Here is a 12,371-nt window from a genome sequence, read left to right as displayed (position 1 = left end):
CTTCTGGCAGCATAGCTCTGAGACTCTGAGTAAGTTAGTATACTTTATTGTCCTTTTTCAGGAAATTTGACTTGGACTCAAAGCTGCAGTAGTACACAACAGACATACACAAGAAAGAAAGAAGGGGAAAAAAATAATAACAATTACTACATCTTGCTATTTAACATTAATAAATACAGGATGCATTGCTACGATTAAAAAATTTATTGAAGTGATGTGTACTCTCTTACACCCATAACTTTCATTGCAGTTTTAACAAGACGTGCAAGCTGTGATTTTAATTGGACCGAAAGATTGCCATACCATGCTTGCATCCCATAATTTAAAAGACTACCTAAAACGGCATAATAGAATAATAGCATACTTCTCTGATTTACACCAAACACCCTAAGTCTTCTTAAAAAATACAATCGTTGCTGGAATTTTGAACAAAGACAATCAATGTGGGCTTTCCAAGTAAATTAACAATCAATGACCACACCTAGATACTTATAGGTATCCACCTTCTCAATTATATTATCATGAATGATTACTGGGCTGTAATCACCAAATCGTTTTGGACTCACTATCATTCCCTTTGTTTTTGAAGCATTTACAATAAGATGATTTATATTACACCACCACACAAAATTCTCAATTTCGGACTGATACGCTGATATATCATGATCTTTCCCTAACAGATTCAATATCATGGTGTCATCAGAGTATTTTATAAAATAGTTATTCTTATTTATACTAAAGCAGTCATTTGTATATAGAGTAAACAGAATGGGAGAGCATACGCAATCTTGAGGCGCACCAATACTAATAGATTTAACATTAGAGAGTGTATTATTTACTTTTACATATTGAGTACGATTGGTTAAAAAAGAAAAGAGCCACTTAATAATAAAAGGGTTGACATTACTTTTTACAAGCTTACCCAGGAGTAACTGCGGCTAAAGCGTATTCAAAGTGGAGCTAAAATCTATAAAGAGCAGTCGTGCATAAGCATTAGAGGTTTACTGCATCAGTGATGGTGCTAGATGGATATTGAAGTTTAAACATTACCAGCTGTACCTCCAGGGAGTGGTGGTTAATTTCTGGTATAAGACTGACAACATCTTCCACCTTTCCTTCGACTAGCACACTTTCCAATTTGTTAAGGGTAGTGAAGCTGCTCTGGTCAAAGCGCATGGTCAACTGCACATCAACAGCATCTAACACTTTGAAGTATTCCACTCTATAGTGCTCTTCGGTGGACGCTGGTGTGAACACTGCTGCATTTCCTGTGTAGCGTTGAGGAGGTCTCCGGATATGCGGCATCTGGAGGGTCTCAGTGCCAAGCTCAGTGATCATGTTACAGGCCGTTGCATAAATCGCCTTAACTGTTTGTTTTTTCACGCAGTCAACTGCTGCAAGCATCCCTGTGACACTTCCAGTCTTGCTCTGTAGGGATCAGTTGAGGCACTCTAGTTCTTTGAGAGCAAAGCAAAGTCTGACCCTTCTGAAGTCGCTCCAGAAGTCCTCTTGTGGTTGTACAGGTGACAGAGGAGCCAGATGCAGCCATTTCTTCCAAACTAAGCAATACCTCTTCGTACTGTCCTATGACTGCCTAGACAGGCCCCATCCTCTGAAGCCATCGTGTAGGGCAGAGAGGCTTAAGAGTTCTGAAACTTCCTGCTTCAGACTGGGCAATCTCTTTAAAAACGGTCTTGTATTTTCCAGACTGGTGATAGGGAGTGCCAAATTTGTGGACCAAATTCAGTGCATCAGACACAACAGGGGATGAGCCACAGGCTGTCTGAATCACAAGATTGACACAATGAGGACCGCAGTGGACATACAGAGCAAGAGGTTGCTTCTCTCGGAGCACTGCCTGAACTCCTTTGCTTTGGCCGGACATGTTTGCAGCTCCATCGTAAGATTGCCCTTAAAGGCAGGACACTGGGGAAAGTTTAACCGCAGAATGATATCAGTTGCCACCTGAGCCAAATCCATTCCTGTTGTTGAAGACACCTCATATAGACATATAAAGTCTTCATGAGGGACAAGATTATGATCCACATAACCGATACATATGGCCTCTTGTTCAACTCCTGACAAATCCTAGGTTCCATCAATTATAATGGAGTACTGGAGCTTGGGCAACCCCTGAACAGTATTTGCAATTACCCTTACAATGGAGTTGGCCATGAAATTCAAATCTCATTTTGAATTTCAGCACTGGTATAATTGTTGGTGGGCTTCTTTAGTCAGACTTCAAGCACATTTTCATCCTCTGTACTCCGTTGCAGAAGTTGCCTTAGATTTACCATGGCCACGCAGAGCTAGACCTTGGCGGGCAAGAAAATGTATTGTCGTATTGTCCTCCCTTCCCAGTCCAGTGGAAGTGGCGCCAGGGCGAGTTTGGATGCTGAACTTCTCCGCGTCCTCACCAGGGCAGTCAAAGAGCTCGGCCTCGATTGGTCCTCTCCCGAGGAGCCCACCAGAAGCCGCCTCGACGAGTGTTTTCTGCCGGGGCGCCAACAGGTCCCTCGCCAGTGGCCAGCGCCGTTTTTCCCAGAGGTCCACGAAGAACTCACCAACTCACTAAAGCCCCCTTCTCGGCCCGTCTGCGACCCTCAACTTCCGCAACGCTCTCAACCCTTGACGGCGCTGAGGAAAAGGGGTACGAGAAACTGCCCCCCTTGGAGGCTCACCTATCCAAACCATGTTGGACTACCTCAGCTCTCGCCGGCCGAGCCTATACCTCCGCTGGTCAGGCTGCATCTGCCTTACACACTATGGCGGTCCTCCAAGTGTTCCAGGCGAAACTCCTCCATGGACGAGTCTGGATCGCTCCCCGAAGCCTTCAGGGACCTGCGCAGTGACACAAGAAGGCCCCTCAGCCAGCTAAGCCAGCGCCACCAGTTTCTCAGCCCCATCCAGCGGCTGAAACCCATCGACGCCCACAGCCAGCTAAGCGCTCCCGTTCCCGGAACGTCAGGGGCCCCGAACCAAAGTTGTGTTGGACCCTGAGCCAGCCTCGGAAGCCTTCCTTGTCCAAGGACAGGAGGGAAAAGGAAGGGGTTAAGTCCCGCTGCGGACCAACCCCGAAGAAAGCTCACATGCTTCTCCCAGTCCCCTTTTTAGTTCAGGCGGTTAGAGATGTTCAAGTTGCAAACAATGGGCTCGTCACAGTTCACGCACCCCTGCAAACAAATGCTGTTTTAACAGCGACCCAAATAAAACACAAAAAGAGCATTTTTCTCACCAAAACAGATGGGTGGCCGGCGGCCCGCCTCCAGACTTTATTCAACCCCTAGTCACTCGGGCCAAGGCCTGGGAAACCATCCCCGGTGTGTCAAAATGGGTACTGAATACAATAAAATGAGGTTACTCGCCCCAATTCGCTCGCAGACCTCTGTGCTTCCATGCCGTGGTTGAGACATCGATAAGGAGCAACGTGGCTCACGTCCTTCTCACTTTCATATCCAGATAGCTCCCCATCACAGGCCATTCTTGAGATTCTATTCATTCTAATCCGATCGAGAGAACATGTAAACACTTAATCGGACTGAAAACCAAATTTGATAGAAATGCGCATGTGCAATGACGCAGAAATGACGTAATGACGCTGTTATGTTCGACTGGGGTCTCCTGCGTACCAGGGAGAAGCACTACCTCGGTGCCACAATGTGGTGTATTCGACTCAGAATGCAGAGGCAAAGACAGTAACTCAGTTCAAGGGCTTTACTTGAAAAGCAGGGCAAAAGTATCCAACAAGGAACAGGTAGTGATGTTACGTCTGACACCGACGCTCCGAAGCTTGCTTCAAACTCGAACGGTCCTTGCAATGAACCACTGCTTCGGAGCTTGTATCATTACGTCATTAGTCACGTAAAAATGACGTCTGAAGCAAACACACTGCTTCACTCCTGTAGTGAACCACCTGACTGCTTTGACAGCCCAATCCAGTGTTGACAGGTTTGAAACCTGGCGGCTGTATTTCTTATAAAAGTGAAGCCAAACCATGGCAACACCGTGGGTTGTAGTAGTCGGTGTTTGGATTGGTGTTATTGTTGAGGAGATTGGATTGAGTTTATTGTTGAGGAGAGTGGATTGAGTTTATTGTTGAGGAGAGTGGCAAAGAAATAATTACACACACACACACACACATCATGCTTAATGTTTTTTTATCAAGGTGAGCACATGAAATTCATCAGTGTCTGGAAACTTCACCTACATAAATGAGTTTCACAGCACTACACTGTTTCAGCTTTGATCGCCTCGGTAAACACGTCATAAACGGGGCGTTAACATAAGCCTTCTGGCATTTTATGGTTGTCAGCTTTGTTGCATTACATTTACTTCACCAGGAGATGGTGCTGCAATTTCTATCTGAATGAAGCTTCGAGTAATGAACCATTTTCGACACAATTGTATCGGAAAGCAATAATGCTTCGAAACGCTTCATTTGGCCATCACTAGGAACAGGCAAAAACAAAAAGTACAATCCAGGCAAAGGTCAAAGTCCACTATCTCAGTCAGAATCAGTGAATAATCCAGAAGCAGGAGGCAAATTTGTAATCCAAAAAGGCATGCACAGGTTGGTAACAAACAGCAATCACAGGGGAAAAATACTCTGAATAATAACTCACGGACAGTTTTAGTCAAAACAAGACTGCACGGTGTCAACTCAAGACTGAGCAAAGAACTCAAGACAACAGGGTTTTAAATAGGCAGCTTAACAAGGTTCAGGTGAAACTAATAAATCAATAATGAGAACATGTGGCAGGCATAAAACAACAAAAGAAAAACACTGAGGACCTCACATGGCCAAAAAAGGAACAACAGCCACATAATTCATGACAGACGCCTGACGCGCGGTTGTTGTTGACGGGAATATGGCGTGCGGTAAGCAAAATTGGTCTGTAGCAGAAACCACGTTGTTGCTGAATATTTTGAATGAAGAAAAAATTGTTGAAAGACTAGACGGTCGTAAGTCACGCAATAATGACTTGTTCAAGCAGGTTTTTGAAAAAATGAAAGAAGCCGGATTTAACAGGTCAGTCGAGCAAATAAAAACCAGCTGGAAAGGGCTTAAAAGTGTGTACTATAAGGCGAAATCCCAAAACAACAAAAGTGGCGAATCCCCGGCTAATTTTCCATTCTATACCATTATGGATGAACTACTTGGAGAAAGACCACTGGTGAACTTCACAGCACATGGTGTGGATGTCGGCTTCCCAGAAGAAGATTCCTTTGATGCGAGTGCTTCTACCGTCCCGAAAGACGAGTCTGGTAAGTTTTGATTTCACCGCAGCGTAACACATGCAGAGATGTACACACTAACATTTCATGTACACTAATTGGTCATAGAGTTAGCTTTTATTCATAATGATTTTTATAAATGAGCAACTTTGAAGAAGCGGGAATGAGCAGCTCTGTACACCGAGAAGAGGAGACAGCTGAAGGCAATCGCGCCCATGCTCTACCAAGCACTGCAAAAAAAATTAAGTTTCATGCCAAATCCTTCATTATGATAAAAAATAACTTGACTGCAGTGCATTTAACTGACTTTCATTATATGGATTTGAGTTTATGCCTCGACTAATGCTTTTATTATTGCATTATTAATTCCGGTGTTTGCCAGCAATCAAACCCATAACCTTTGGCATTGCTAGAACCATGGCATTTAGTAACCGAACAACAGGCACATTTTAGTAACACATTTTGAAATATGGGAACATCCTTGTTTTGTTTTTAAAGGATTAGTTCACTTTAAAAAAAACTTTTGCTGATAATTTACTCACCCCCATGTCATCCAAGATGTCCATGTCTTTCTTTCTTCAGTCGAAAAGAAATTAAGGTTTTTGATGAAAACATTCCAGGATTTTTCTCCATATAATGGACTTCAATGGTAGCCAAACGGTTCAAGGTCCAAAAGACAGTTTCAGTGGAAACTGTTCAAATGGTTTTAAATGACACCAGACGATGAATAAGGGTCTTATCAAGCGAAACGATCGCTCATTTAAAAAAAAAAATAACAACGTTTACGTTTTATAAGCTCACATGCTCGCCTTTCTCTGTTCTGTGTAACTCTCCTGTTTGAACTCGTTCATCAAAATGAACAAATCTTTTTCCGAGTCAATTCGTTCATTTCGGTCGTTAAAGACAGAATCCCAAAGAAAATTCCAGAAAATCACATCATATGAATTTATAAAAATTGATAACCATCTGATGAGGAAAAACAAGTATATGACCCCCTACCAAACAGCAAGTATTCTGGCTCCTACAAGCCAGTTAGTCTTTCTTTAAGACACAGCCCCAATCCCAACCAATTATCTACATCAAATACACCTGCCTCACCTCGTTACCTGTATAAAAGACACCTGTCAACACCCAAACAACCAGCATCCAACATCACCACCATGGGCAAGACCAAAGAGCTTTCTACGGACATCAGGGACAAGATTGTTGATCTGCATAAGGCTGGGATGGGCTACAAGAGAATCGGAAAGCAACTTGGAGAGAAAAGATCAACTGTCGGTGCAGTTATCAGGAAATGGAAGAAGCACCACACCACCGCCAACCTCCCTCGGTCTGGGCCTCCACACAAGATCTCGCCTCGTGGGGTGTCCCTGATCATGCGAACGGTGAGGAATCATCCCAAAACCACAAGGGGGGAACTGATGAATCAACTGAAGGCAGCTGGGACCACAGTTACAAAAGAAACGGTTGGTAACACACTACGCCGTCATGGATTGAAATCCTGCAGCGCATGCAAGGTCCCCCTGCTCAAGAAGAAACATGTACAGGCCCGCATGAAGTTCGCCATTCACCACCTGGACGACTCAGAAGAGGCCTGGAAGAAGGTGATGTGGTCAGATGAGACCAAAATAGAACTTTTTGGCCTCAACTCAACTCGTCGTGTTTGGAGGGCAAAGAACACCGAGTACAACCCAAAGAACACCATCCCCACCGTCAAGCATGGTGGTGGCAACATCATGCTTTGGGGGTGCTTTTCAGCCAAGGGGACGGGACAAATCCATCGTATTGAGGGGAGGATGGACGGGGCCATGTAATCGTGGAATTCTGGACCAACATCTCCTTCCCTCAGTGAGAGAGCTGAAGATGGGTCGAGGATGGGTATTTCAGCACGACAACGACCCTAAGCACACCGCCAAAGCAACAAAAGAGTGGCTGAAGAAGAAGCACATCAAGGTTCTGGAGTGGCCTAGCCAGTCTCCAGACCTGAATCCAATTGAAAATCTTTGGAGGGAGCTTAAAATTCGAGTTGCCAGGCGACAACCTCGGAACCTGAAAGATTTGGAGGCTGACTGCAGGGAGGAGTGGGCCAACATCCCTGCCGAAATGTGCACAAACCTTGTCACCAACTATAAAAAGCGTTTGACATCTGTGCTGGCCAATAAGGGCTTTTCTACAAAATATTAACATGCTGTTTGTCCAGGGGGTCAAATACTTGTTTTTCCTCATCAGATGGTTATCAATTTAAATAAATTCATATGATGTGATTTTCTGGAATTTTCTTTGGGATTCTGTCTTTCACTGTTAGAATGTACATATGATTAAAATTATAGATCGTTGCATTCTTTGTAAGTGGGCAAACCTGCAAAATCAGCAAGGGGTCAAATACTTATTTCCCCCACTCTATGTATATATGTCTAGATAAACACGCATATATACACACGTATGTATATTTATATATCACATAAACAAACTTATGTTAGATGTGATTAATTTATTTGACAGCGCTAAATAAAACAAAGACGGTCTAGTTGTGTAGAGACAGTTGTTTAAGCTAGTTGTAAACAAAGTAATGTGTTTTAGAGTTTGACACTTTCTTTTTATTTGTATGTCACTTCAGTGAAGTGTTTAAGTTTAACAAAATTGTATCTGCAACTTCACTTTATTGCACTTGTTAACGTTTTTGTTGAAACCTTTTTAAAGGCTGCATTTAGTGGAAGTGTCCTGTTCGAAGGGGAAAGTGGGTGGACATGTAATTGGTCAGAGCTTTTCTTGCATTGCTACCAGTAGCATTGCACTCCATATTTACTGAGTGGTTAGGTTGAGGATAGATGGCATTGAGGTCACAAGCCTCTTCCAACCACCTGCTGTTGGCATTGTCCTTCTCGGCTTGGCAAAAGTTATGCAGTGCACAGCAGGTAGCCAGAGCCGGATTAGTACCCCCAGGGACCCCTGGGCACTGAAGCTCAAGGGGCCCCCTCCCTTACCTGTCAACCACACCACGATAAAAAATATAGTGACAACCAGCAAAGGCAGCTGACCTTCGCACCACCAGACCCACTCCACACACACATACACACACAAGGTGTGGGATTTGACATGCCAAATCACTATTGGTCAAAAGCTGAATGACTAGTTCACAAAAATCATACAATGCATAAAATTATCCCAAGGCAGTGTATGGCTCAAGAGAATATTTATATGGCAATATAGTGTTCACTTAAACTCACCAAAGCAGAAAACACAACAGTAATTACGAAATGTGATTGACTGAAGATACAACAAATGCCGTCACACAACGCAGCTAAGTCCAGGGTGCAAAAAGAACAGTCACTAAGTGAGTCGGGCAACTTTCACAGACATCCCAAGTCTCCCGGAAGTTCCGCTATATTGATAGCGTCTGATTCCTCAGCACAACCTGCAATAGGTTTGCAGGTGTCTTATATTGCTCACTGCTGACAAAAGACCTAAACTGGATCAGCTCATCAGCTAAAGCAGAATCCATGTCAGTTGGATATGAAGATGAGAGAGCATTGGCCCGTTTGCGGAGATCAGTGTCATCACAGTCCATGTCAAACAAGACACCAAAACGACTATTTATGTCTCTGTATGCATCCAGCCGTTTGTTCAGTCCTGACAGCAAACTGTCAATAATCGATTGAACGTCTCAACTTGGAACTTTTTACTTCCCGTGAGAAGCACTTCATTGTCCACTGTCTCATCATCAAAGGCTCTTCTTTTACTCACGCGGTGAGTCTCAAACACCTCCGGGTGTCTCAAAGTCAGTAAATTGCCCTCTTAGTGATGCAACATTGTACAGCGATTCCAAAAGGTGCACAGCGGTCATTAAATCCATATCCCTCCTTTTGGAAGCCGTTGCTTGTAAGCTTAAATCGATTTACAAGATTTAAATTCATCACAGATAGTTGATGACAAATATGAAGTCTTACCACGACCTTTCTGACCATACTTCTGTAAATGCTCCATTAAAAATGGATAAAATTGTGCGAGCAGCTCGAGGATTCCCAGGTAATTACCATTATGTGGGGATCCCAATTGTTCATCATCTCCATGGAAAGGAAGCCCCCTTTTACCCAGAAATTTAATGACGGCAACTATACGCTTCAATACATCCTTCCAGTACTGTCCTTCTGCTTCAATTTGTCTCCCAAGAGAAGCATCCACAGTTCTCAGATGTTTACTGCGACGTGTAAGTGAAAGCATGCATTTTCTGTGTTCACCATTCATTTCATGTTCCGTTATTCTCTGGATGTTTCCAGTTGCTAAACCCAAACACAAATGCGCTGCTGTGTGTTGATAACACTTTACAGACAAAGCAAAAAATGTCTCCGGTGGACGGTGAATATATAATCCACTCTCGTGGAACAGTTTCACCATTGTAAAGGTGTCGGGTCAGTGCCTCATTGGTGAGAGAGCGTGTCTTTCCGCCACCAGCCTCATTACTCCTCCGAGATGCTGGATATTTAGCCGCCCGATTCTGAAAGGCTGAAATCCCTTTGAGTAGAATTTCCTTGAGTAGAACTGACATTCTTCTTCTACTACTATGTACAGCGCGCGTCTTCCTCTGCTTGTAAGACGCGCGCTGTGTAGTAGAAGAAGAACGTCAGTTCTCGCGCATGCGTCCTGGAAATCTCTTGAACTCTCGTCTCAGGCCCACAAGGAAGCAATGGAATAGTCGAATAAAGGCGTTATTTTTGTTTGTTTTTCCGCACAAAAAGTAGTCTCGTCACTTGATAAACTTATAGTGGAGCCACTGTAGGCACATGAAATATTCAAACCAGGGTTCTCAAGTCTCACGCATTGGCCGTGAGACACACGCAATTCAACCAGTTCACACGCTCACACGCCACACCATGTATTTCTCACGCTGAAAAGGCAATGGCAACCAAGTTGTCCTGCAAGTTTTATATAACGTCGTATACGAGGCGCAGGCACACAAAGTGAAGTTTCCTGCCGCCAGCGCGTCCGTATCTCGGCCAGATAGCGTTCGTTACTAGGCAACATAGATGCGCGAACACACGGAAGTTGACGGAACATTCTCGGCCACCGCGACATCGCGCGAACACACGCACACACATTCTCGGCCACAGTAGCCTACGTTCGTTACTAGGTAACCAACAATATCGCGCGAACACACGTCGTGATCATAGGTCGTGATGGAGAAGGTAAGTTGGAAGAAAGCTCGTCTAACATTTTTAGGCTAGAACATTTAATATATAGCCCATCGTATACATTATTATTGATGCAGTCAAAAACTCTACAACTACTTTGCAACCAGGCCAGAAGCTTTGGCTAAGGGAAATGTTAGTGGCTATGGGAAGGAATGAAGATGTATTTCTACATTTTATTTTAAATTATATATTATACTGTAATAGTCTTTCTAGTTACATTAAGGCTACATGTATTAAAGCAGAGTGCTCTGGGTAATATTTTATATCCTGTCAAAACATACATTAATCATTGCCATTGCATTTGTATTTTTCAAAGATGTCAGGGAAAAATGCAAAAAGATTTGTTTTTCCAAACTGTTTGGAGCAATTTGTTATATTTGTGTAATTTTGAAATATAACATTAAAGAGTATATTTGATGTGATGAATTGCACTGTCATTTTTCAGATTTACCAATTGTTATAATTTCAATTTGTGCTGGTTTATTATGAACAATGGGTAAAATTGGGGGGCGGGGATGGGGGGGGGGGGGGGCTCCACTGGGGCTCCTCCCCTAAGGCTCCTCCCCTAACCGCATGTGATCTCACTCCAAGCTTTTGATAAAACTTGAGAACCCTGTTTAAACATTTTCTTTAATGACTTTCTGGGCCGTCAAGTGTCATTCCCTTAGGCAGCCTATGTAGCAGTGATCCACCTCTCAGATTTAATAAAAAATATCTTATATAAATATCATTTGGTTTCCGAAGCTGAACGAAGGTCTTACGGGGTTGGTACAGCATGGGGGTGAGTAATTAATGACTTAATTTTCATTTTTAGGTGAACTAACCCTTTAAATCTTCCTGTTACGACTGATATGAGTGTGAAACCGCTTCAGACGATTCAGTGCATGCAGGAAACTGAACAAATCATTCAAACTGATTCGCGAACCGATTTAGACAGATCTGCCAACTTGTTTGATTATGTCTTTGAACAGAATCGACTCAAAAGAGTGATTCATTTGTGAATTGAGCATCGTTCATGCCCAGAAAAAAAAAGATACAGCGCGCTTGGTATAAACCAGGGGCGTCGCTAGGCCCTTTTTAGGGGGGCTTCAGCCCCCCTAAACTTCTGCCTAGCCCCCCTAAAAATGTGTGATTAAGTGTAGGCTACACAAATTCGTGTTCGCTTCAGTCTTGTTATAATCAGATTCAGCGCGTTCTTCATCTTCAATCCGCAGCGGCGCGCGAGCAGAGAGCACGTCAGAAACAGAGGACAGGGTGTGTGTGTGTGTGTGTGTGTTCATTTGTGTGTTCATCTGAGCCTCATTGGTCTGTCACAGCTCGTCAATGTCAGAATATTTGAGATGACCAATCAAATCAAAGTAGGCGGGCTTTATGTTCACAGACGCTGCTGAGCGCGAATTTTAAGGGCCGTTACATAGTCAACGCGAGCAACGCGAGCGACGCGAGCTACGCGCTCCTTTTCATAGTACACAAGCGTCACCGGCAATGCGTGAAATGCAATACACCGATCGCGCAGCAGGGGGTAGTAGAGTCTAGAGTCGAGTCACGTAATATTCAGATCAAAATGGCAACTGAAGAGGAGTGCATATTGCTGATTTTACATCGGCGGCAACAAATACGAACAAGCTCGCATAACTTTTCCTCTTCGCCCGCCATTGTATTCAAATCTTCTTCTTCTGTAAACATAATAATATACCTTTGTATGTACATTACTTGCAATGTCGCCCCCACCGACAACGCATAGTATTGCGTGCATCGGCGCGTCGCGTATCAAAAACTAGGATGACACATTTGGCTACGCATCGACGCATAATGGCGGCCGAAGCGTAGCGATGTGTAGCCTTGCGCACGCGTATGCGTACCGATGCGTTGACTATGTAAGGGCCCTAACAGTCCGACTCGACGCGTACGAGATAAGATGTAAGTAGCTAAACTTAACATTTCATA

Source organism: Rhinichthys klamathensis, unplaced genomic scaffold (genome assembly GCF_029890125.1).
Source record: "Rhinichthys klamathensis goyatoka isolate OS25496 unplaced genomic scaffold, OSU_Roscu_1.1 h1tg000065l_1, whole genome shotgun sequence".
Lineage (NCBI taxonomy): Eukaryota > Metazoa > Chordata > Actinopteri > Cypriniformes > Leuciscidae > Rhinichthys > Rhinichthys klamathensis.
This window is presented reverse-complemented; position numbering follows the sequence as displayed.